This window comes from Sus scrofa, chromosome 3 (assembly GCF_000003025.6).
Source record: "Sus scrofa isolate TJ Tabasco breed Duroc chromosome 3, Sscrofa11.1, whole genome shotgun sequence".
NCBI lineage: Eukaryota > Metazoa > Chordata > Mammalia > Artiodactyla > Suidae > Sus > Sus scrofa.
The window spans coordinates 81,909,397-81,933,084 of record NC_010445.4 but is presented as its reverse complement, the minus strand read 5'-3'; the positions used below and the strand labels follow the sequence as shown (position 1 = coordinate 81,933,084).

At 39.3% G+C, this 23,688-nt stretch overlaps 1 long non-coding RNA gene across 1 annotated transcript in view; it reads right to left on the bottom strand.

Moving 5' to 3' along the window:
• Positions 1–21,833, bottom strand: part of LOC102158999 — a 32,826-nt gene extending 10,993 nt beyond the window's left edge. Inside the window, exon 1 of the long non-coding RNA XR_002342708.1 lies at positions 20,642–21,833. This is a non-coding gene — a long non-coding RNA (uncharacterized LOC102158999). The remainder of the gene's footprint in view (positions 1–20,641) is intronic.

Here is a 23,688-nt window from a genome sequence, read left to right as displayed (position 1 = left end):
CCTTATATTGGGCATTTTTGTCATTTTCTAAACTTTTTTCCTGATAAATCAGAAATTCATGGTAAAACCATGATAAATCATGGTGCAACAAATAGGTCTACTTGTGATTTTTTTAATAGATCTCCTATTGTCTCCTTCTGACAAAATCTTAAAAGAGTACTATAAAGCCATAGGTTTGAAAATTTCAAAGCTCTTTGCTCATGTTAAAAATATACTGTTTAGAAAAACTGTAACAGTTCACATCCCCATATCACTATGTGAACAGGCCCTTTTGCCCACATTCACGACCATGACAACACCACTGCTTAAGATTATGCCGACTTAATAAAAATGCAGCGTTTTGTTATTTTTATTTGCATATTTTGGTGGGTTGTAAGGTTAAATATATTTAACATACTTATTTTCTCTCTCTATATATATATATATATGATATGCTTATTTATATTTACTCTTCTCAAATTTTAAAACATTAGTATTTATTCTTATCCATTTTTTTGTAGGAAATTTTGAAATAATAAGTATGCCTTACTCTAAAATACGGCACAAATGAACCTATCTACAAAACAGAAACAGACTCATAGAGAACAGACTTGTGGGTGCCATAGGGGAGATGGGAGGGAGTGGAATGGACTGGGAGTTTGGGGTTAGTAGATGCAAACTGTTCCATTGGATAAGCAATGAGGTAATACTGTATAGCATGGGGAACTGTATCCAGTCTCTTGGGCTAGGCCATGCTGGAAGATAATATAAGAAAAGAAAAAAAATATATATATATATACATACACACACACGTATGACTGGGTCACTTTGCTGTACAACAGAAATTGGCACAACACTGTAAATCAACAATACTTTATTAAAAAAAATTAAAAGCAACTTACACATCTTAGGCCTCAATAAATATTAAAGAATACTATAATTATCTGGAAAGTGTGTTAAAGGAAGAATCAATAAATTGCAGCCAGAGATGGAAGCACAAGGAAAATGAGAAACTGATCATGGCTCTAAAGTTTTAAAGTTAATTGAAATAGAAAATTTTAAAATGACAACCATTGATTGTGACAGAGAGGTATTTGCTTTTGGATCATGTAAGAACCAGAACTTGGCTTAGAAGCAAGCCCTAAACACCTAAGGGACGGCAGCACTGTGGGAAAGAACTAGTTGTGACCAGAGCCTAGGATGATCCCCAGGCTACAGAAAGCTTTTCCTATAAGCACTAATAGGAACAACCCCAAATTGAATGGAAGAAACACTACAGAGAAGTATTTTTGGAAGAGGAGAATACATTAAACTCATCCTCAGCTCAAATATAGACCATATTTACCCATAAATAAAGTGGGAAATTAAGGAAGTAATCCAAATAACTCATATTTTCCTCCAAAAACAGCACACGACTTGGCCTGCAATGATTTGAAGATATGTACTTAGATATTTGAGCCTAAGTGCCCTAGTTGGATAATAGTTTCCATTCTCTACTTCAATGTTCACATAGGCCCAGCCATAGTGCCTCAAAAAAAGCCAAGGACTAACTTTAGCCACTGGTCCTGCTTTCAATAAAGTCTTATTTTAATAGAAACACTGTGTCTCTCTTCCAAGTCCCCACCTTTTTTAGGCTGCTTGCCAGCTCAAGGCAAAAAGAGAATTCTAGCACATTGTCCCCAAATTCCAGGCAGATCACAAAAATAAACTGTCCCAGAATATATTCCTTTTAAGAAAATTTGCTTATTCAAAGCTTGCTTTTCTTGTTTGCCTTCCTTATTCCCTTTCCAAACACTTTTTCCTCTAACATCATGCTGTAAAGTTGCCATCTGTCTCAAACACGCACACACAAAGGGAAATCCACTTACAATAAATACTGGAAAGAAGAAAAATAAGTTGGTTACAAGTGGGTGTTCTGCAGCCTATGACTTTTCCAACCCAGTGGCCAAAATCTGAATTATCTCCTAGTCAACTGTCTCCCAGCTTGGCTATTGAGACAAAAGTTAAGCAAAATGAATAATCAAGTTTTCTAAATTTACTTTTGCACAGTATCCCCAAGGGAACACTTGACTTCTACCATCCTGTAATATAGATATGGCCAGAAATTAAATTTTTTAAGAAAACTGAAACCCAGAAAGGTAAAACATTACTAAAGATCACAGGTGAGTTGAGTGTTTCAAAATATGTGTCTGAGGATCCCCTGAATTAGAATTACCTGTGACACCTGTTCAGCTGCATCTTTTTACAGCATAAATTGGATCCATATCATTCCCCTGCTAACAGCCACTCAATAATTGCTCATCAGTTAGAAAGGAATCCACACTCTGATTTCACACTTCAAACCACAGGCTGAAGGACGTGTTCCTGTCCACCCTCAAACCTCATGGCTGCTTCTCTTCCCTCACCCATGCTCTGTGCCCACTTGCTCCTTCTGCATGGCCCTCATTCACCTCAAGGGTGTCCCTGGCTCAGGTCTTTGTACAACTGTTCCCTCTAGTTGGAAATATCTCCATCAGCTCTCCAAATAGCAAGTTTTTCCTTCCTACTGGAGCCCTTAAAAAGCCATCTCCGGGGAGTTCCCATCGTGGCACAGTGGTTAACGAATCCGACTAGGAACCATGAGGTTGCGGGTTCGATCCATGCCCTTGCTCAATGGGTTAACGATCCGGCGTTGCCGTGAGCTGTGGTGTAGGTTGCAGACGCGGCTCAGATCCCACGCTGCTGTGGCTTTGGCGTAGGCTGGCAGCTGCGGCTCTGATTGGACCCCTAGCCTAGGAACCTCCATATGCCCCGGGAGCGGCCCAAGAAATGGCAAAAAAAAAAAAAAAAAGCCATCTCCATCCATTCTAGCAGGTGCAGGCCCACACAACGATGTATCCATTTATTATATCTTCTTTTCACCTATCAATGTCTGAATTTAACATTTATCTTTGATGTGTTCATTGATTACTTCTCCTGCCTCCTCAAACACATACAGAAATACACATTTAAAGGTTCATAAAGGCAGTAATTTGTCTGTCTTATTTAGACAACAGAGAACAATGCAAAAAACATTTATTGTTCAATAAAATGGAGCTTACCTGGCACCATCTCAGACCTAGAGTTCCTATCTCTAGAAGGAGAGGCCTGGAGATATGTATTTTAAATAGTCTCCTAGATGATTTCAAAGTACATTTATGTTTCAAAGTCCAGACCATGAATCCTTTAGCCTGAGCTGGGCAGACACCCTTGTCTCTACCACATCAAGCTGCAGTTTTTAAATGGCTGGTCTATTTCAAACAGCTGCTCTAGCAGTATAGTTTGGAGAGTCGTACTGGGCATATGCAGATTAAGTGATACCTTAAACTGCTTTCCCAAAATTCAGTATTTTTGTCTCTGGTATAAAGTTGGGCTTTGATGGAAAGTCTCAGAATTATTTGCACAGATCAAAGGAAAGAACATTCTACAAGCATCTAGGTTTTATTCTCAGTTGACTTGCTGACTGCTTGTGGGGACTTTGGCAATTTTATTCATTTCTCTGGGTCTCATTTTCCCCATCTGTAAAGTGAGGGTGTTGTGTTAGATTATCTCTGCAGTCCCTTTGGCTCAGATATTTTGTGATGCCAAGTCATTCCAATTAATGTGAATGAGCCCTTGCAATTGTATTTAGTATTCTGAACAGCCCTGGCATTTATGCCACGTGGCCCAGGCCAACCACAGTTACCCAAACAACCCCTGTCAAACACTTAGCATCATGTTTTATGTCAAAAAGACAAGAAAAATATCCCATTCACATTGAAAAAAAAAAAATGCACTTGTGTTAAGTCCATCTGATTCCACTTAGAAGCCGGTAATGCATGTTTTGGTTGGGCACCTGATAGGATGCACAATTGTTCAGTTAGAAAATCCTAATATGTATCAATGACCCAAAGATTATGTTCTTCTGACCTTTATCTTACACTTACACACGTTTTGGGAATGCCTACTTAAAAGAATCACTACTGCTCTTTTCAGGGACTCTAAGACCAGAGTCAAGCTTCGTGTTTTAACTTGAAAGTAGGGTGGAATAAAATCATACTGATGCTTCTAAAGGAAAGAGGAGGTCTGTCTTTATTTGCCAGAACTGGTATTGGGCAGTCTCCGATATTCGATTTCAGGCAGTTCATTAAAATCAGACCCACTTGGTATACAATGGAGAAATATTTGGGGCAAGAAGAGGTGAGAGGTGCTAATGGCAGATTGGAGGGGAAGCTGCTCAATGAGTCCAGGTATGACTGGGTATCACATGGAGAAAGTAGGTAGGATAGGACATTTTGATTATATATCCCAAAAGGAAGAGTTTGGAGAAAAATAGAAGAAATAGAATTTTTCTTAACTAAACTTTTAGAAATTTGGTTCTTGATCTTGGTGGAGATTCCTTTTGATCTTCAAAACCTACAATATATTCTACCCTACATAAGATCCCTTTACTTTAGAAGGAAAACATATCACCTGATGAATTACAAATCCACTCTCCTTTCAGTGTCACTTTACATTTAAATGAATTTAGATGATTTATATGTATGAATGCAAATATATGATGCATGAGGTGTGAATATAGGCACACCGCCTGATTTCTTAAGCCTCAGACACAAATCAGTCTATTTCAGTCTCCCTTCCTATGTAAATGATAACCAATAGAAACATGTCCCCACTTAAAAAAAAAAAAAATGGGTTATCAACTGCCTTATATAGGTGTTTCTGTTACCTTTTGACACCTGAGGGTCCTTGCTGGGAGAAAGAGAGGAGGACCTGCCTTAAATCTGATGAGGAAACCAACTAATGAGGACCAGAAGGCCTTATTTGTTCAATAAACAAGCAACGGGGTGGGAAACAGATCTAGATCTCACCTTTCCCAACCTAGAAATGTGTTCTCCTTCATAAAACATTACCCAGTTGTTGACAGCCCCAACATAGAGAGAGGGTTGCATAAAGACTTTGTGTACTTTTCAATTTCAACTCACACTGCAGATGTGATCAAGAGTCTGCAAATGTTATTTAAAAGGCTGACAGCATTATATATCAGTGCAAAATGTTATCCAAGGAGAAATGACTACTAAAGATTAGAAAGAGAATTACTGTACCCAATGGCTAGCAAAATTTTGTAATCTCTATCACCAAAGACAAGGAAATCCATTACTCATTATCGGAAAGTATGAGATTCTCCCCATCACTCCCAAAGGGTAAAGTACTAATGCTTAAAATATAACAGTTAAAAAACTGCACAAATATCTCATAATTTCTTTTCAGAGTATTCTTAGCCAAAGTCTTTAAAGGAATTGCCCCCACAAAGTTGTCCTCACTGATTCACTGGATCCTCTTAAAAACTACATCCTCAGGTTGAAAGAGGAACATCCAAAAAGCTAGAAGGCTCTAATTTCTGATAGGTTTCTTTGTGATTTAGTAATGACAAAGGGGGGTTGAGGAAAGATGGCTAGGAAACATCCAGAATTCTCTAGGAAGTCAGTCTAAACAAGGCTCTAGGAAAAGTCACTGGAAATGTCAGCTCAGCCAACAAAGAAAGGTTCAGGGAGCAGCAAAGGCATGGCATATACTTTTTCATCTATTCAATCTGACCCTGGGCCCACTGCCATAATCTTTTTTAAGGTTAGTGGTGGGAAGGCTGCCGCCTGAATGTTTGCAGAGGTCTCCTGACATCCTCTGCTGAGGAACTTTAAACCTCAGGTACTATTTCAGAGGAAATGGACAGCACAAAACAGACAGAAAATTAGCCACAGCAGACCCTAGATATAAACAAGTTCCACTGGCCTTTCTGAAACCATTTAAAGGCTTTAAAGGCTGGAGCTGTTGGGACAGTAGAGGGGCCGAATAGGGTTATGTGTGTGTGCATATGTGTATTTTTCCCCAAATTGGACCTATGCCCAAATATTTTAATACGTACAACACAGAGAGAAGAAAGAAGAAAAAAAATTTTAAACTATTTAGCTAAGCAATTTAAAAATTCTTTGTGAAAAAAATAATAAAAAGAAAGACTTTCACAAAATTGCAGCTATAGCAGGTCTGTGAGGGTAACTTAGTAAAATACTCAGCGGATGGCTGCAAACCTCTAATGGAAAGTTGTGTAAGTGGCTGAGGCCAAAGTAGGCATTAATTACAATGAAAAATCAGTTTAGAGTAGGCCACAACTAAATTGGAAGCTGGTCCTCTAGGTAAAACAAAGAAAGTGAACAGCAGCCTCAGATTTGATTACATGGCAATACAAGAAAAATGTGCTGTATGTTGTCTATTATTAAAGCTGCTTTGGGGCCCTGGGTTGGGTGCCTCAGGGATTTTAATAAAAAATTAGTAATAGGTCTGCTGCCCTGGCTCACTGTGGCTTTTTGGAGTATTTGCAGGTTCAGTGCTAGTCTGCAGTGCAAATTAAGTCATTTCAGACAAGCAGCCTCAGAAAGTGTTATGTGATAGCAAAGTTCAAATGCTGCACTTTGGCTCTAAAAGGACACAGACCCCCATCTACCCCCGGAGGCTGATTCAGAATTTCAAAGAAATAATAAAATTTCATTGGAAGGAGACCAGGGCGGGGGGGTGGGGAGAGGGTGGGGAGGGGACAGGAGGTGAAAAGCTAAAAAAAGAAGAAAAAAAAAAAAAGAAGAAGAAAATGAGAAAAAGAAGCAACTTGTTTTTTCTGTGTGTGTCTTTGATTATTCTTGCCAAATACTAGTCCTGGTACATAAACTATGAGTACATAAAACATTGCCAATGACTAAGTTAATGGCAGTGAAGGCAACTGTTAACTTGGGATTTTTCTTTCTTTCTTTTTTTTTTTTTTTCCTTACAAATGTTAACTCTATAACTCTTTTTATATTGATGTAGTGATATTAATAATATTGTCTTTATTACTAATATCACCACTGGGTCCATGGCACGACCATATATATCCAAGCCATGAAACATTAACAAAAGTTCACCCTGATTAAGAAATCAAACCTATAAATCCACACTCTTTCAAAGATGAAAATGTCTGGGGCAAATTATTTTCTACAAGCCAGTTATGTGAAGAGGATATCTCCCAGCTTTTTTCTAGGTACGTCATAGACCTGATGTCTGGCATTTTCTATCAGAGACAAACAGCCCCTGGTCTGAGAATCCTGATTCAATAAACTGTGGGTAAGGGGTGCATTTCCAGCCTGGACCCTTGCCCAAATATCTGAATAGGTTCAACAGGGAGCCAGAAGGCAGTGATGCTGTAAAACATACATAAGAAGTATATGCTTGTGTGAGCATGAGTGTGCCTGGGTGTGGGTGTAGCAGCGGAAGCAGGGGCTTTGAGTTAAAGAGAAAATGAACTTGTGTACAAGTAATTTAAAGACTCTTTGTTATAGTCATTTTAAAAATGTTAATAAATTAGGAAAATCCCACTCCATGTCCCTGTGGAATTTCCCTTGTCCAGCAACAAACAATATTTTATTCAGTTTCAGATCTTGTCTAATCTTTTGGTAGAGGGTTCAGTGGCATGACTTGACTGATTTCAAGAGGTTCCAGGAAAAACTAATTGGCTGCAATCATTTTCTTCCCCACCCCAAGGGCAATGCCTGTGAGTAAATGAGTTAGGGAGCTACTCCTTTAGTTTAGTTCAAAATTTCCTGAAAAATCTTTTTGAGATTTAAGAAGCAAATGAAGATACAGAAAGCATAGGCAAAGAAGAAAGTAATTGGTTTAAGAAGCGGGGTAGGAATCGGTCTAAGAAAACTGAAAATAACTTCATCAAAGCCATAATCTCCCTAAGGGGCCACTCTCAGAGCCTCAGGTAGTCTCTATGGAATCATGGGATGGCCATCTTCTCTTGCTAATGGATGCAGGAGAATGGAGAAGGTACCCTTCAAATGGGAAAGCACCATAGTCTCAGTCTATGGGAACTACAAAGACTTAAAAAGCAATGGAGCAATCATGCCTCCCCATCCTGTCTTACAAGATAGCTGCTGAGCATGTGTAAGGCATCAGACTTTCTTTAAGCTGTTGTGAGTCAGAAGTGAAAAAGACAGTTCCCTTAGTCATCATCCCTAGGTCTCAGTGGCCAAAGTCTCAGAAAAACCTTGCTCTTCCCAAGCTGCCGAAAAAGTGGAACCAAAAAGCAAAGAGAGGGCAAAAGAGAATAAAAGTATGGGCAACATAGAAATAATAGTAAAAGGGTCACGGTTTAGTTAAAGTGTACCTGATAATACTGACATTCATTCATAGCTAGCAACTGGAAGATAACAGTGGCTTAAGTTCTTCCAGCACTTTGGTTGGAGGTGATCATATCATATTTCTTTTCTGATTAAAAAAAAAACAGTGGCAATGATTAATGTTCTGTGGTCCATCAACAACAACTGTTTCAAAACAAACTGCAAAGTATCATCTTGTCCCAATAATGCGTTACATTGTCTTAAATATTTTCAAAGTAGGATACTCAGTTTTTCAGAAGTTACATAATCATTTTTATAAGAATATTTCAAATGTATTTCTTGTTCAATAAATAGCAGGCTACTGCGTTATGAAATATATATATATTCATACATATATACAGGAATCTCAGAATAAAAATCTCAGAATGGAAAAATCACATATTGAGATTTGAAGCAATGATAGACTACTTCTGTTTATACATATATATTTTTAAAGACTATTTTTAAAGCTCATCCTTTCAAAGTAGAGATTTTTTTCCATAATTTGTTATAAACAGAGGACCTTAAAAAAGTAAAACTTTCCAATCTGGATATGTTTTCCCAGTGCTTATGACTCCCTTCTAGACCTATGCCATCTGCACAAAACCTTAATGCACGGGCTTCACTAAGTTTACAGGTATTCAGTATTTAAATAATAAGTACATCCCATATTATGCAATCATTTTTATGTAGAAGTCAAAAATACTTATTGAAATTTAAATTGAATTCACTAAATCAATCCCTGGCTCCAGATGAGGTTGGAAAGAAAGATATTTTCTACCCAAGTGAAAAATTATAGAAATTTCTGGGGTAACTCTCTCCTCCAAAGAGTTCTAATTGTGAAACTGTAAAAATTCAAGTGTTTAATATGTCATATGGGGAGGCATACACATACAGAATTCAAATCTTTGAATCTTCAACCAGCCCCAAAGGCAGAGACTGTGTCTATCTTAAGTCTTATTCAGAACCGAATTCCCATTACTCATGACAGTATCTAGCACTGTCAATAAATAAATATTTGCTGACTGGTTGGCTAATGGCAATGTCAGAAATGTTTTGCTAACACTCACTAAACATGAAAGATGCCCATTCTTAGCATTTAGGAACCTCAGGATGTACACAAGTGCAATACTTTTTATGTCAATTTTCCTCTGAAACCACAGTCTTTGGCGTCAATAAGGGTGTGTGTGTGTGTGTGTGCGCGCATATATGTGTGTTTATCCATCAGTTTAGGAATAAAGCCCATTCTCTCTCTTCTAGACCTCCAGTCATCCATCAGGTGAGACAGACAGAACACCACAACAACAGAATGTGACAATGCCTTTGTATGAGTAGAAATAAAGTCTCATAGAAGTATGATAATGGCAACATTCCCCTCTTGCTTCCAAGGATGTAATATTGGAGTTGGGCTGAAAACTGAGGCCCACCCCCAACTGAAATTACCAATCAGGAGTCACTGAGAACTTTTACATGCAGTTTCAGTAAAGAGATGCCATGCAACAGCGGACTGTGTGAAAAAAGTACATCTGTGAGTTATGAATAGACCTATTTTCAAAAAGTATTGTTGAAAAGAAAAAATTGAGAGATACTGGATGTTCACATGAGAAAGATGTCTAGCTACCCAAAATGAAGATGCAAAAAAAGAATAAGTTGGAAAAATGGTCCAGGATGGAGTTTGTAGTCCTAGGAGCTCGTCTTGAAAGGAGCTGCTATATCTTCTCCAAATAAATAAGGAAGGGATAAGAAAGGACAAAGATATAAACTTGAAACTAAATGGAAAAGGAATTTTGAAGCACTGCTACATAATAAAAACAATAATAGCTTCAACTGAGGATCTACTGTGTTCTGAGCTCTTTGAACATGATTATGTCACTGCATTTTCCTGAAAAATCAAATAAAGTAAGGTTTCAAAATAAAGAAATGAAACTTTAAAAGGACTAAATCAACTGGCCAAGGTCACACAGATGGTAAATGTTGGAGCCAGAATTCTACATGAGAAAATTCCAAAGTCCAAAATTTTTTCACCATACCGGATTGTCGTGCATGACCTTGCAGGCTACCCTTTAAAAGAAAGGAGGCTAAAGACAAATTTGGTTATTTAAAGAGGTGATAAAATACTTATCCCTCAGATATCCCTCTCTGGAACTTTCTGGACTTTTTTTTTCAAATACTTTCCATCCATGGTTAGTTGTACCTCAGACATGGAGCAGCAACTGTACCAAAAAGGGAAGACGTTAACTTGCCATTAAAAAGTTATTTTCAGCAGCTTTTTAAAAGTTCAGCTGAGACCAGAAATCATATATTTTTATCAATCAGCGGAGGCGGAGCAATATGGCAGAGGAGTAAGAGGTCAGGTGCACCTTCTCCCACAAACACGTCAAAAAAACACATCTACATGTAAAACGACTCGCACAGAACATCAACTGAATGCTGGCAGAAGAACTTAAACCTCCAAAAAGGGCAAGAAACTTTTGACATAACTGGGTAGAACAAAAGAAAAAAAGAGAGAGAAAAGGAATCAGGACAGGACTAGCATTTGGAGCTGTGAAGGAGAAAAGGAACTCCCATCCTGGGAAGCCACCTAACTGACGAAAGATCAGTCAAGTCCGAGGGACCTCAAAGTTGCCGAGAAAAGCGCATCAGCTGGACTGAGAACAGCAAAGTAGAGTGAGAGCCTCACAGATCATCTGAACCACTGGCTCAAAAACCACAGCCTGAGATGCCTGGCCGGGGGCTGGGCACTGAGACTCAGACTCCAAGGGCAGACCCGGGGAGAGAACTGAGGATAGCATGAGGGGTTAAGGAGCAGTGCGCCACCAGCTAAGGAGGGGAACACCATGGCAGAGGGAACCTGGGAGAAGGTCCGGACCCGAAGGAGAGGCAAGGTGCCATTGTTGGGGAAGGGAGGGGAGAGGAGGGGTGGGCTGCCATAGGAAACTCCCTGCTCTGGAGCATGAAGGCTTAAAGGGCTAGGCAATTCTATGGAGGCTATGGGTGGCAAGAAGCCTCTTGCTCGTTTAGGGGAGATTAGGTGCTTCTTGAGCAGGCTACCAGTGGCCAAGCACCTATTGTGTGGGCTAAGGGCATAAAGGGGCTAAGTGTGGTGTGGTGCCTCCTGCACGATCTACAGGTGGCAGGGACAGACTGCGGCAGTTGTCTCAGAGGCCAGAGAGAAGAGTGGCTTGCCACCACTGGGGGCCTGTGAGTGGGATCCACCAGTGACCCCAGTCACCTCAGGGGTTGGCAAAAAAGAAAAAAGAGGGCACTGCAGCCAAGCACCATACGCTATTGCTCTCATTCCCCTGGGAACACACCCACCCTGCAGCTGCCACTGCCAAACATTCTGGGCAGCAGCCAGACACTTGGTCACTGTCCTTTCCCAAGATCCTACAACTAGCAGCAGCTGGTGCAGCACCTCCTGCGTGGGCTAAGTGGGACAGAGTGCTTCTTGCACTGCCTGCAGGCAACAGGGGCAAATCCCTGCATTTATCCCTGACTCCAGACGTGCATGTGGATACCTGAACAAAAATCACTTGCAGCCCCATTCACCTAAAGGGTGCCACAGAAGAGGGATTGTGACTAAACACCACCTGTTGGTGCTCTCGCATCCCCAGGAACACACCCGCCCTGCTGTTGCCACCGCCAAACATTCTAGGCAGTACCCACACGCCTGATCCCTGTTACTTCCCAGGATCCTGCAACTAGGAGCAGTCTGTACAGCACCTCATATGTGGGCTAAGTGAGGCGGGTTGTTTCATCATGCCTAGAGGTGGCGGGAGGGCGGCAAACCACCACAGTTATCACTGACTCTAGAGATGGTCATGGCCTGCTCCCAATAGGGGTCCCTGAACAGGCACCACTTGCAGTTCCAATCACCTCAGAGGAGGGCATTGCAATCAAACACAAGCTGTTGTTGCTCTCACTCCCCTGGGAACTCACACACTGCTGCTGCTATTGCCAAATGCTCTGGTCACCTTGAAGATCTGCCTAGAGCTCATTACCACTTCCCAGGGCCCTGCAACTAGGAGTAGCCTCTTCCACCTTCCTGCAGGTCCTTGCTGCTGTTGAAAGCCTGACTGCTGGCCCTACCCATTGCCTCCTTCTCCCTGAAAACACACTGAGCATCCTGGGAACAACAGCCTGCTCACACCAAAGAAAGAGACAGCAAATATTCAAACTCCCACACCAAAAATAAATAGTAAAGCCCCCAAAGAATACAAATGTTATTCTTGCACAGAAGTAACCTTACAATACTACAGTTTGTCTTCCCCAAACTCACAGAAAAAGAAAAACACAAGCAAGATGAAGAAGCACAGAAACCATTCCCAATTAAAGGAACAAGAGAATTCACCTAAAGCATTCAACAATGAAACAGACCTCTGCAGTCTGACAGACATTGAGTTCAAAAGGAAGACAGTGAAAATACTGAAGGAATTGAGAGAGGATATGAACAGTAATGCAGATTCCTTTAGAAAGGAACGAGAAAATATAAGGAAGAGCCAAGCAAAACTAGAAAATTCATTTGCAGAGATACAAACTGAGCTAAAGGCAATAAACATCAGAATAAGCAATGCAGAGGAACAAATTAGTGACATGGAAGATAGAATAATGGAAATCAGAGTCAGGACAGCAGACAGAAAACCAAATGAAAGAACATGAAAGCATATAAGAGACCTATGGGATAATATAAAGTGGGCCAATCTATGCATAGTAGGAATTCCAGAGGAAAAGAAAAAGAGGGTATTAAAAATATATTTGAAGATATTATGGCTGAAAACTTTCCAAATCTAAAGGATACTGATATCAAGATACAGGAAGCACAGAGGGCCCCAAACAAGTTGAACCCAAACAGGCCCACATCAAGACATATTATAATAAAAATGGCAAAAGTTAAAGATAACAAGATGATTCTAAAGGCAGCAAGAGAAAAGCAAAGCGTTAATTATAAGGCTATCAGCTGATTTCTCTACAGAAACACTACAGGCCAGAAGGGAGCGGCAAGATATATTTAAACTGCAAAAACTTGCAACCTAGAATACTCCATCCAGCAAGAATATCATTTAAAGTAGAAGGGGAAATAAAGAATTTCTCCAACAGACAAAAGCTAAAAGAGTACAGCAATACTAAACCCATTCTAAAATAAATACTGAAAGGGATTCTCTAAATTAAAAAAAAAAAGGGGAGGAGAGAAAAGAGAAAAAGAAGAATTAGGATGGAGGAAACCACAATTGGAAAGCAGTCACTTAAATAAGCCAGCATACAGATATAAACATGAAGATGTTAAAAAAAAAAAAAAAGGTATCAAAATCAAACAATGTGGGGAAGGAAAATAAGAAAATACAGATTCTTTTCTTTTTATTTTAATGATATGTTTGAGCCTATCTATAGGGCAAGCAGATATAGGAAGTGCTTAACGTGCTTAAAAAACATGGCAACCACAAATCAAAACCAAACATTACATTCACAAAAACTGAAAAGTACTCAAGTATAAAATAAATGGAAACCATCCAACCCACAAAAGAAGAAAAGAGAAACATAGAATCAACTGGAAAACAAGGTTTAAAATGGCAATAAATATGTATCTATCAATAATCACCTTAAATGTCAATGGACTAAATGCTGCAATCAAAAGAAACAGAGTGGCAGATTGGATAAAAAATCAAAAACCTCCAATCTGCTGTCTACAAGAAACTCACCTTAGAGCAAAGGACACATATAGTTTGAAAGTGAGGGGATGGGAAAAGATATTTCATGCCAACAGACAAGACAGGAAAGCAGGAGTTGCAATGCTCGTATCAGACAAAATATACTTTAAAACGAAGGCCATAAAGAAAGACAAAGAAGGACACTATTTAATGGTTAAAGAATCCATTCAAGAAGGGGATATTACAATCGTCAATACATATGCCCTTAATATAGGAGCACCCAGATACCTCCAACAAATACTAATAGACATAAAAGGAGAAATTGATGGGAATACAATCATAGTAGGAGACTTGAACATCAATGGACAGATCATCTAGACAGAACATCAATAAGGCAACAGAGATCCTAAAGGACACAATAGAAAAGTTAGATATAATGGACATTTTCAGGACATTACATCCAAAAAAATCAGAATATACATTCTTCTCAAGTGCACATGGGACATTCTCAAGAATTGATAACATACTAGGGCACAAAGCTAACCTCAACAAATTTAAGAGTACATAAATTATTTCAAGTATCTTCTCTGACCACAACGGCATGAAACTAGAAATCAACCACAGGAAAAGAAATGAGAAAAAACTGGCTACATGGAGACTAAACAACATGCTACTAAAAAACCAATGGGTCAATGAGGAAGTCAAGAAGGAAATTAAAAAATACCTCAAGACAAATGATAATGAAGACACAACCACTCAAAATCTATGGGATGTCACAAAAGCAGTGCTCAGAGGGAAATTCATAGCAATATAGGCCTTTCAAAAAGAGAAGAAAGATCTCAAATTGACAATTCAACCCACCATCTAGAAAAAGAAGAAAAAACAAAATCTAAAGTCAGTAGAAGGAAGGAAATCATAAAGATCAAAAAGGAAATCAATAAAATAGAGATTAAAAAAATAGAAGAAATCAATAAAACCAAGAGCTGGTTATTTGAAAAGGTAAACAAAATTGACAAACCTCTGGCTAGACTCACCAAGAAGAGGAGAGAAAAAACCCAAATAAACAAAATAAGAAATGAAAAAGGAGAAGTCACAAAGGATACTACAGAAATACAAAAAACCATGAGAGAATACTATGAACAACTGTATGCCAACAAATTAGACAACCTGGAAGAAATGTGCAACTTTCTAGAGATTTACAGCCTTCCAAAACTGAATCAAGAAGTAGATGAACTGAACAGACCGATCACTAGAAATGAAATTGAGTATGTCATTAAAAACACTCCCTACAAATAAAAGTCCAGGACCAGATGGCTTCACAGGCGAATTCTACCAAACATACAAAGAGGATCTGGTGCCCATCCAGATTAAACTATTTCAAAAGGTTGAAGAAGAAAGAACACTCTCCAAGACATTCTATGACACCATCATCACCCTAATTCCAAAACCAGACAAAGATACCACCAAAAAAGAAAACTATAAGCCAATGTCTTTTATGAATATAGACGCAAAAATTCTCAACAAAATTTTAGCCATCAGAACCCAACAACATATAAAAAAGTTCATGTACCACGACCAGGTGGGATTCATTCCAGGTGCACAAGGATTGTTCAATATACACAAATCAATCAACATCATAACCACATTAACAAAAGAAACATCAAAAACCACATGATCATCTCAATAGATGCAGCAAAAGCATTTGACAAAGTCCAACATCCATTCATGACCAACACTCTTACCAAAGTGGGTATAGAGGGAACGCACCTTAACATAATAAAAGCCATTTATGAAAAACCCACAGCAAATATAATACTCAATGGAAAAAAGCTGAAAGCCTTCCCACAGAAGTCTGGAACAAGACAAGGATGTCTGCCCTCACCACTGTTAGTCAACATAGTACTGGAAGTCCTAGCCACAGCAATCAGACAAACAAAAGAAATAAAAAGCATCCAAATAGGAAGAGAAGAGGTAAAACTGTCAAAGTATGCAGATGACATGATAGTATATATAGAAAACCCTAAGGACTCAACCCCAAAACTACTCAAACTGATCAACAAATTCAGGAAAGTAGCAGGATATAAGATTAACATTCAGAAATCAAATTTCTCTATACTAACTATGATATATTAGAAAAGGAATACAAAAACATAATACCTTTTAAAATTGCACCACAAAAAATCAAATATCTGGGACTACACCTGACAAAGGAGATAAAGGACTTATATGCTGAGAACTATAAAACATTAATCAAGGAAATTAAAGAAGACGTAAAGAAATAGAAAGATAGTCCATGTTTCTGGATTGGAAAAATACTGTAAAATGGCCATACCACCCAAAGCAATCTACAGATTCAATGCAATCCCTATCAAATTACCCTTGACATTTTTCACAGAACTAGAACAAACAATCCAAAAATGTGTATGGAACCACAAAAGACCCAGAATTGCCAAAGAAATCCTGAGAAACAAAAAACCAACCAGGAGACATAACTCTCCCAGACTTCAGGCAATATTACAAAGCCACAGTCATCAAGACAGTGTGGTACTGGTACCAAAACAGACATATAAACCAAGGGAACAGAATAGAGAACCCAGAAATAAACCCAGACACCCATGGTCAATTAATCTTTGACAAAGGAGCCAAGAACATAAAATGGGAAAAAGATAGTCTTTTCTTTCCCAGTTTTCTTGCTGGGAAACCTGGACAGCTGCATGCAAATCAATGAAACTAGAACACACCCTCACACCATGCACCAAAATAAACCCAAAATGGCCTAAAGACTTAAATATAAGACAAGACACCATCAAACTCCTGGAAGAAAACATAGGCAAAATATTCTCTGACATCAACGTTACAAATGTTTTCTCAGGTCAGTCTTCCAAAGCAACAGAAATAAAAGCAAAAATAAACCAAAGGGACCTAATCAAACTGACAAGCTTTGGCACAGCAAAGGAAACCAAAAGGAAAACAGAAAGTCATCTTACAAAAAGGGAGAAAGTAGTTTCAAATGATGCAACTGACAAGGGCTTAATCTCTAGAATATACAAGCAACTTATACAACTCAACAGCAAAAAAAAGCCAACCACCCAGTTGGAAAATGGGCAAAAGACCTGAATAGACATTTCTCCAAAGAAGATGTACAGATGGCCAACAAGCACATGAAAAAATGCTCAACATCCCTGATTATTAGAGAAATGCAAATCAAAACTACCATGAGATACCACCTCACACCAGTCAGAATGGTCATCATTAACAAGTCTGCAAATAACAAATGCTGGAGAAGGCATGGAGAAAAGGGAACCCTCCTGAACTGTTGGTGGGAATGTAAGCTGGTACAACCACTATGGAGAACTGTATGGAGGTACCTTATAAATCTATACATAGAACTACCGTATGACCCAGCAATCCCACTCTTGGGCATCTATCCGGACAAAACTTTCCTTAAAAAAGACACATGCACCTGCATGTTCACTGCAGCACTATTCACAATAGCCAATATATGGAAACAACCCAAATGTCCAATGACAGATGAATGGATTGAGACGTGATATATATACACAATGGAATACTACTCAGCCATAAATAAGAACGAAATAATGCCACTTGCAGCAACATGGATTGAACTAGAGACTCTCGAACTGAGTGAAGTAAGTCAGAAAGAGAAAGACAAATACCATATGATATCACTTGTATCTGGAATCTAATATAAGGCACAAACAAACCTTCCCACATAAAAGAAAATCATGGACTTGGAGAATAGACTTGTAGTTGCCAAGGGGGTGGGGGAAGGAGTGGGGTGGATTGGGAGTTTGGGGTTAATAGATGCAGACTATTGCCTTTGGAATGGATTAGCAATGAGATCCTGCTGTATAGCACTGGGAACTATGTCTAGTCACTTATGATGGAGCATGATAATGTGAGAAAATAGAATGTGTACATGTATGTATAACTGGGTCACCATGTTGTACAGTTGAAAAAAAATTGTACTGCAGAAATAACAAGCAAATAAATAAAAAGAAAAAATTATGAATCAATAAAATCATTAGATTTCTTTTGGCATTGTCAAAGAAAGGGAAAAGAGTTATTTACATTGATCTGGACTTGGACAAGGACAAAGTCAATAATCTGAAGGTATGGCATAGAACATAGTTCACAGGACCGACGTCCTGTGCCCAAATCAGATGGGAGACAGTGATTATAAAAGGGACGTTAAAGATGGGGACAAAGATGAAAAGATCTTGATGGAGGTGAACTGACATGAAGGCTTTGGGTGGATGGACTATAGACAGTACTCAGAAAGGAAAACTCAGAGTAACAGGTTAAAAGGGTTGAATAGTAACATCATAATTCAAGCCATTCAGATGAGTCTCTAAAGGACTGGTGGTGAGAGAAGACAGTGGGAAAAAAAGAACACCAAGGAAACACATTATCAATAGTATTTTAATACCTTGTCAAAACAGAATTTGGGAAGACCCAGGATGATGCAAAAGACTGGTCAGATAAGAATATCTATTGAAACAAAATCCCAAAGGAAACTGAAGAAAATCCTTGAAGATCTGTAAGTACCACTAGGAAGGATAGATGGACAGATAGATGAATGGATTGTGGATGAATAGATGGAGGATAGAGGATGGTCACGTACTTCAGAGAAGGAAATTTTTTGAACAAGCAAAAATGAAATGTGCATTATCTTAAAATACCAAAACAAAGAAACCACAACTGCCATAATTTGTTTGTTTCACATAGAGATAACACCTTCATCTTAAAGGATAATAAGTTGAAGACAATCAAAATTAAAAAGTAGCTTGCTAAGAGTTCTCCTGAGGCTTAGCAGGTTAAGGATTCTGTGTTGTCACTGCAGCAGCTTGGGTCCCTGCTGTGGGTTTGATCCCTGGCCTGAGAATTTCCACATGCTGTTGTTGTGACCAAAAGGGAAAAAAAAAAAAAGTAGCCCGCTAAAAAAATCCCAATAGTAATAGTGGTTTTCTTGACATAGTGGTTTTATGTGATTTTAATTTTCTTCTTTGTACTTTTCTATATCTCCCAAATGCTCCACAGTAAACATATATTACTTGCATATGAAAAGTTAGCATTTTAAAGAAAAATGTATCATGCTATAGGTATAAAAGACATTACAAATCATAAGCATTCTTTCTGTAAGCCTTATTGGAAGTCCTGAGAATTCTGTTATATTTTAAATATGAAAATTCATATGTATAGATATAATATACATACATGTATACATATATACCATTCTGTATACACACACATATGTATACATATCTTTTTTATGTATATGTGTGGTGTGGGTGTGTGTGTGGGGGTGTGTATTTAGGTTTAAACATGGGTAAAGAGGATATAAACACACATATTACCCTCTAGGAAAATAGAAAATACTAAGTAAATTTATCCACTATTATAACAACGAAAACTTTACCCTAAAATAGTGAACTAAATACCAGGATAAATACATTAACATTGTTTGATGGTGTTAACCAGTAGCCCGATCTATACATCTAAATGTAACTATCCTATTTGCCTCTTTTTTTATCTAAATGTTGGGACTCTATTTTCTTCTGTCTTTTGTAGGAGGTTTTGGGCTGTGCCACTGACTTTCTGCATGTTGTTCTCCGGAAAGGCAAGCTCAGGGACATGAGGGCATAAAGGATTCAGCCACAGAATGAGGCCTCTCCTTATGGAAACAATTATGTGACAGATTCCACTTGGCTCTCAGAAGGCTATAAAAGGGGAAAAGAAACCCCCCTTTGTTTGCGGGAGGGTCCCTGAAAACACAGCCTAGGAAGATTGCTCAGTTCAGCTCAAGATGCTCAGGCTCACACTGGGAGCCCTGATTAGTTCTACATTCAAATCTTCAAAGAAGAGATAGTATTGTTTCTTCAACAAAGATTCTTCTGCATGTGCTAGTATCAATAAACACTTTCATCAAAACATGCTTTCTAAGTTAATAACTGACATCACATGTATGATTTCAAACCAAAGTAAATGACTTTGGACAGTACATATTCAGGAGTTGAAAATATGGACAGGGAACCAAACAAACTAAAACTTTAGGAAAGTTAGTGTCAGCATTAACACAGGTCACAACAAGCCAATGATCTTCATTCCCTAATACGTTAACCCACAAAAAGTACAAAACTTTTACATCTTCCCCTAACTATTCTCATAAGGCTTTCTAGGACTGTTTCTTCCAAAGTCACACAAAAGCAGGGAAAAATGAAATAAACAAAACAAAAAACAAATAAAAAAACTTCACAGAGTCACCTTTAGCTGCATTTTCTAGTCTTGTTTATGCAGCCTACGACATACCTCATTTGTTCAGAGATAGAAGGGAAAAAAAACCTTTGCAAAATCATTCATTTGAAACTATAATTTTTTTCCTGTATCATCATTCAGATCAAGAGTCTGCTTTTATGACTGCCCTAACTACTATGGGAGAACAAAAAAGAGTCTTAAATTTCATGAGTCTGTTAAATTTTCACCTTTTTTAAATATGTACTAAAGGCCTCCTTACTCAATATTTTCACAGACAGACAACAGCAATTAATTCAGGTTTTACTTAAGCTAACAAATGGTTCTCCCTCACAATAGCCATGTAAGCTGATTCACAAATTTGCTAATGTCCTCCAGGTTGATGACGATGGAGCCCTTGGTTACACAGTAACTGGGGTATAAGAAGAAATAGATTTGGTCTCTGAACCCCCCTTCCTGGCACAAAGCCCCCAGATCCTTTACCTGAATGATAGAGGCACCAGCAAAGCTCATTAACAATTCCTGGGAAATAAAAATAGAACCTGGGTAATAAAGTCTAACCTTTTTTTCCCTTGTGCTTCCTCTAGTGTCATTTGCTTGTAGGGTACCAGTACGGCAGGCAGAGCTCTTGCACCCAGCCCTTCTGACCGGAGCTCCTACCGCAAAGCCGCTGCTCCCCAACATTCGATTCAAGATGGCGGCAGCGCGCCGTGGGCGGAGCCCAGGCGTCAAGCACTGCAGATCTGGGTGAAGCTGTGCCCGCTGGGCGAGAACTCCACCCACTCCTCCTGCTGCCTAAAAAACAATCCCAGCTGCCTAGGGCTTCAGGTTCCCACCTCTCCATTCTCTGATCAAAGCATGAAGCTTTCCTTTGCTTCTGAACTGCATTAGGTCTTCTCTTTTGGCTTCAACAGCATAGAGCAGAAGGACCCTTACTGAGGATGAGGCAGGAGGGTCTGTAACAATAGGATTGTTTCTGATTACTCAGAAGTACACCTGAGTTTATGCTAATGAGGTGACGTTGCTCAAGGTTCCTGGAGGGCCTCAGGATGGGGCTGGTCAGTCAGCCCAGACTCAGTGATTAGAGGATTGGAACTCTCAGCCACACCCACTGACCTCTGGGAAGGTGGAGGGGAGCCAGAGATGAATGCTCTATAAAAACCCTCAAACTATGAGGTTGGATCAGCTTCCATTGATGAAAGCTTCCACATGCCAGGAAGGTGACACTCTAGTTCCATGAGGACAGAAGCTCCTGTGCTCGTATTCTTCGGGACCTCACTCTATGTACCTGTTCATTTGGCAGTTCTGTGTCCTATGTAACATCCTTTATAACAAACCGGTAAACCTAAGTAAATGTTCTCCGAGTTCTGCAAGCTACTCTAACAAATTATTCAAACCTGGGGTGGGGGTGGGGGCAGTGTAGAAACCTCTAATCTATAGCCAGTGGTGATAAGCATAGGTAACGACCTGAACTTGTGATTGGTGTCTGAAGTGTGGGCAGTTTTATGGGACTGAGCCCTTAGCCGGTGGGATTGGATGCTATCTCTAGGCAGACCGTATCAGGATTGAGTTAAATGTGTAGGACACCCAGCAGGTGTCCACTGAGAACTGGGGCACTGCTTGGTATAACTTTTCCACACATCAGAAGGGGAAATCATGAGAGAACATCAGGCTCCCCTGTCTACTTTTTAAAGTAAGAATTTAAGAATTTCCAAAGGTATCTCTGTGACACATGGAGGTTTGCACCTGGTGGCAACTCTGGTCATGTGCTGACAATCATATCCTAGGGGTCGTGCTGCCTCTCTCTGCTCTGTTCTGGGGCAGACCTGACCCTAAGCCTTCTAAGATAAACACAGTTCTCAACCTGCTCCACCTGTCTGGTTTTGAAGGCTGAGAGAACTTGATGCTTGAAACAGTTCTGTCCTGGGAGACAGGAAAACCCAGGCCACACTTCCAGGACCACTGGTCTCATGGGGATTCAGCCAAAGCCCAGAGAAGAGTAGCTACTCAAAATGGCATCCTGATCTAATCCTGTTTCCTTTTCCCTAACCTTCCTCTTTGTCCTAGAAGCACCTTGTGATGAGTAACAAACTGCTTTACTCTAATTAAACATAGCTGTATTTATTCTAATACTTCCCCTCAATTCCTTCTCCAATCTTTAAGACATTGATTTACAGGGTCCTCTGCTATCTGAAAGGAGAGTATTCCTATGGAAACTTGTAAACTGAAATCATGTAAAGTAAAGAAGAAATCACCTTAGAACCCATCTTGCTAACAAATGCACACAAAAAAATCTAGATAAAGCACAGATGCTCACAGACACCATTCAAAGTCATGGTGGCTTAATGCTGAGATGCTGAGAGTAGTTCCTGGGGAAGGAGCTGGGCAGGGCCACTCAATGCTGCTCAGGGTGTGAGCTGCCTCTACGACAGCTCACTGCAAATAAATGCTGAAGGCTATTTTTGCTTTTTGCCCTTTTTTTTTTTTTTCATAAAGGCAAAAAACCTCAGATATTCTTTGGTTAGCGAAAACAGGTACTAATAATATAGGTCTTTCGTAAAAGCAAAGTTACATAAAGCAAACTTTCGAAAAGCAGGAATACCTGTATAGAGATAGAGACAGAGGGACAGAGATGGATGACTGACTTGAGCCCAGGCCTGAGAATGAAGAGTTAGTGACTGAACTGCCACTGGTTTGCTCTGTAACCTTGAAAGAAAGATCTGCCCATCTAAGAGCTATGGAGTCAAATAGATATCACTAAGGCTATCCATTAAGGTGGCAAGACAGACATATTTGAACCTGATCTATCATTTTAGCTCCTGATGTTCATTGTTTTCCAGTGTTGGGAGGAAGTAGGAGATGCTAAAGCAGACTCCTTGGTTGTTATGATTCCACAATAATTGATTAGCACTGGCAGTGGGAGGAGGGCCATTGCCCCACTTCCCCACCCCCCAAAAAATTCAGTCCTCAAATGTTCATGGTTATAAGGGGGAAAAAAAGCAAAAACAAAGTAAATAAGGAAAAAAGCAAAAAGAAAGTAAACAAGCAAAAGAAACAAAAATACCTCTTGTTATTTTACTATGGCTTTTTTTTTTCTTTTTCTTTTTAGGGCCACACCTGTGGCATATAGAAGTTCCCAGGCTAGGGGTCTAATTGGAGCTGCAACTGTGGGACTGTGCCACAGCCACAGCAATGCTGGATCCGAGCCACTGCATCTGAGACCTACACAACAGCTCATGGCAACACCGGATCCTTAACCCACTGAGCAAGGTCAGGGATCGAACCTGCATCCTCATGGATACTAGGATATTAGTCAAGTTCGTTAATGCTGACCCACAATGGGGCTGAATTTGCATCCTGTCTTTTTTTCCTCCTAAGACTGAAATAAGGTATGATAGGTCTGACTATGTAATAATCCAGTGACCTGCATTCTCATTCAAGATCTGTTTTATCATGGCAAGCTTTGCTCTTCCTTCTGAGCATTTTTGCTGTTTTTTGTTTTGTTTTAAATCATTACTCTAGGTGTCTATTTTCCTGAACTTTATAATTCATTTATTCAATACTCACAACACAAATATTTATTGAGCATTTACTATTCCAGACACTAT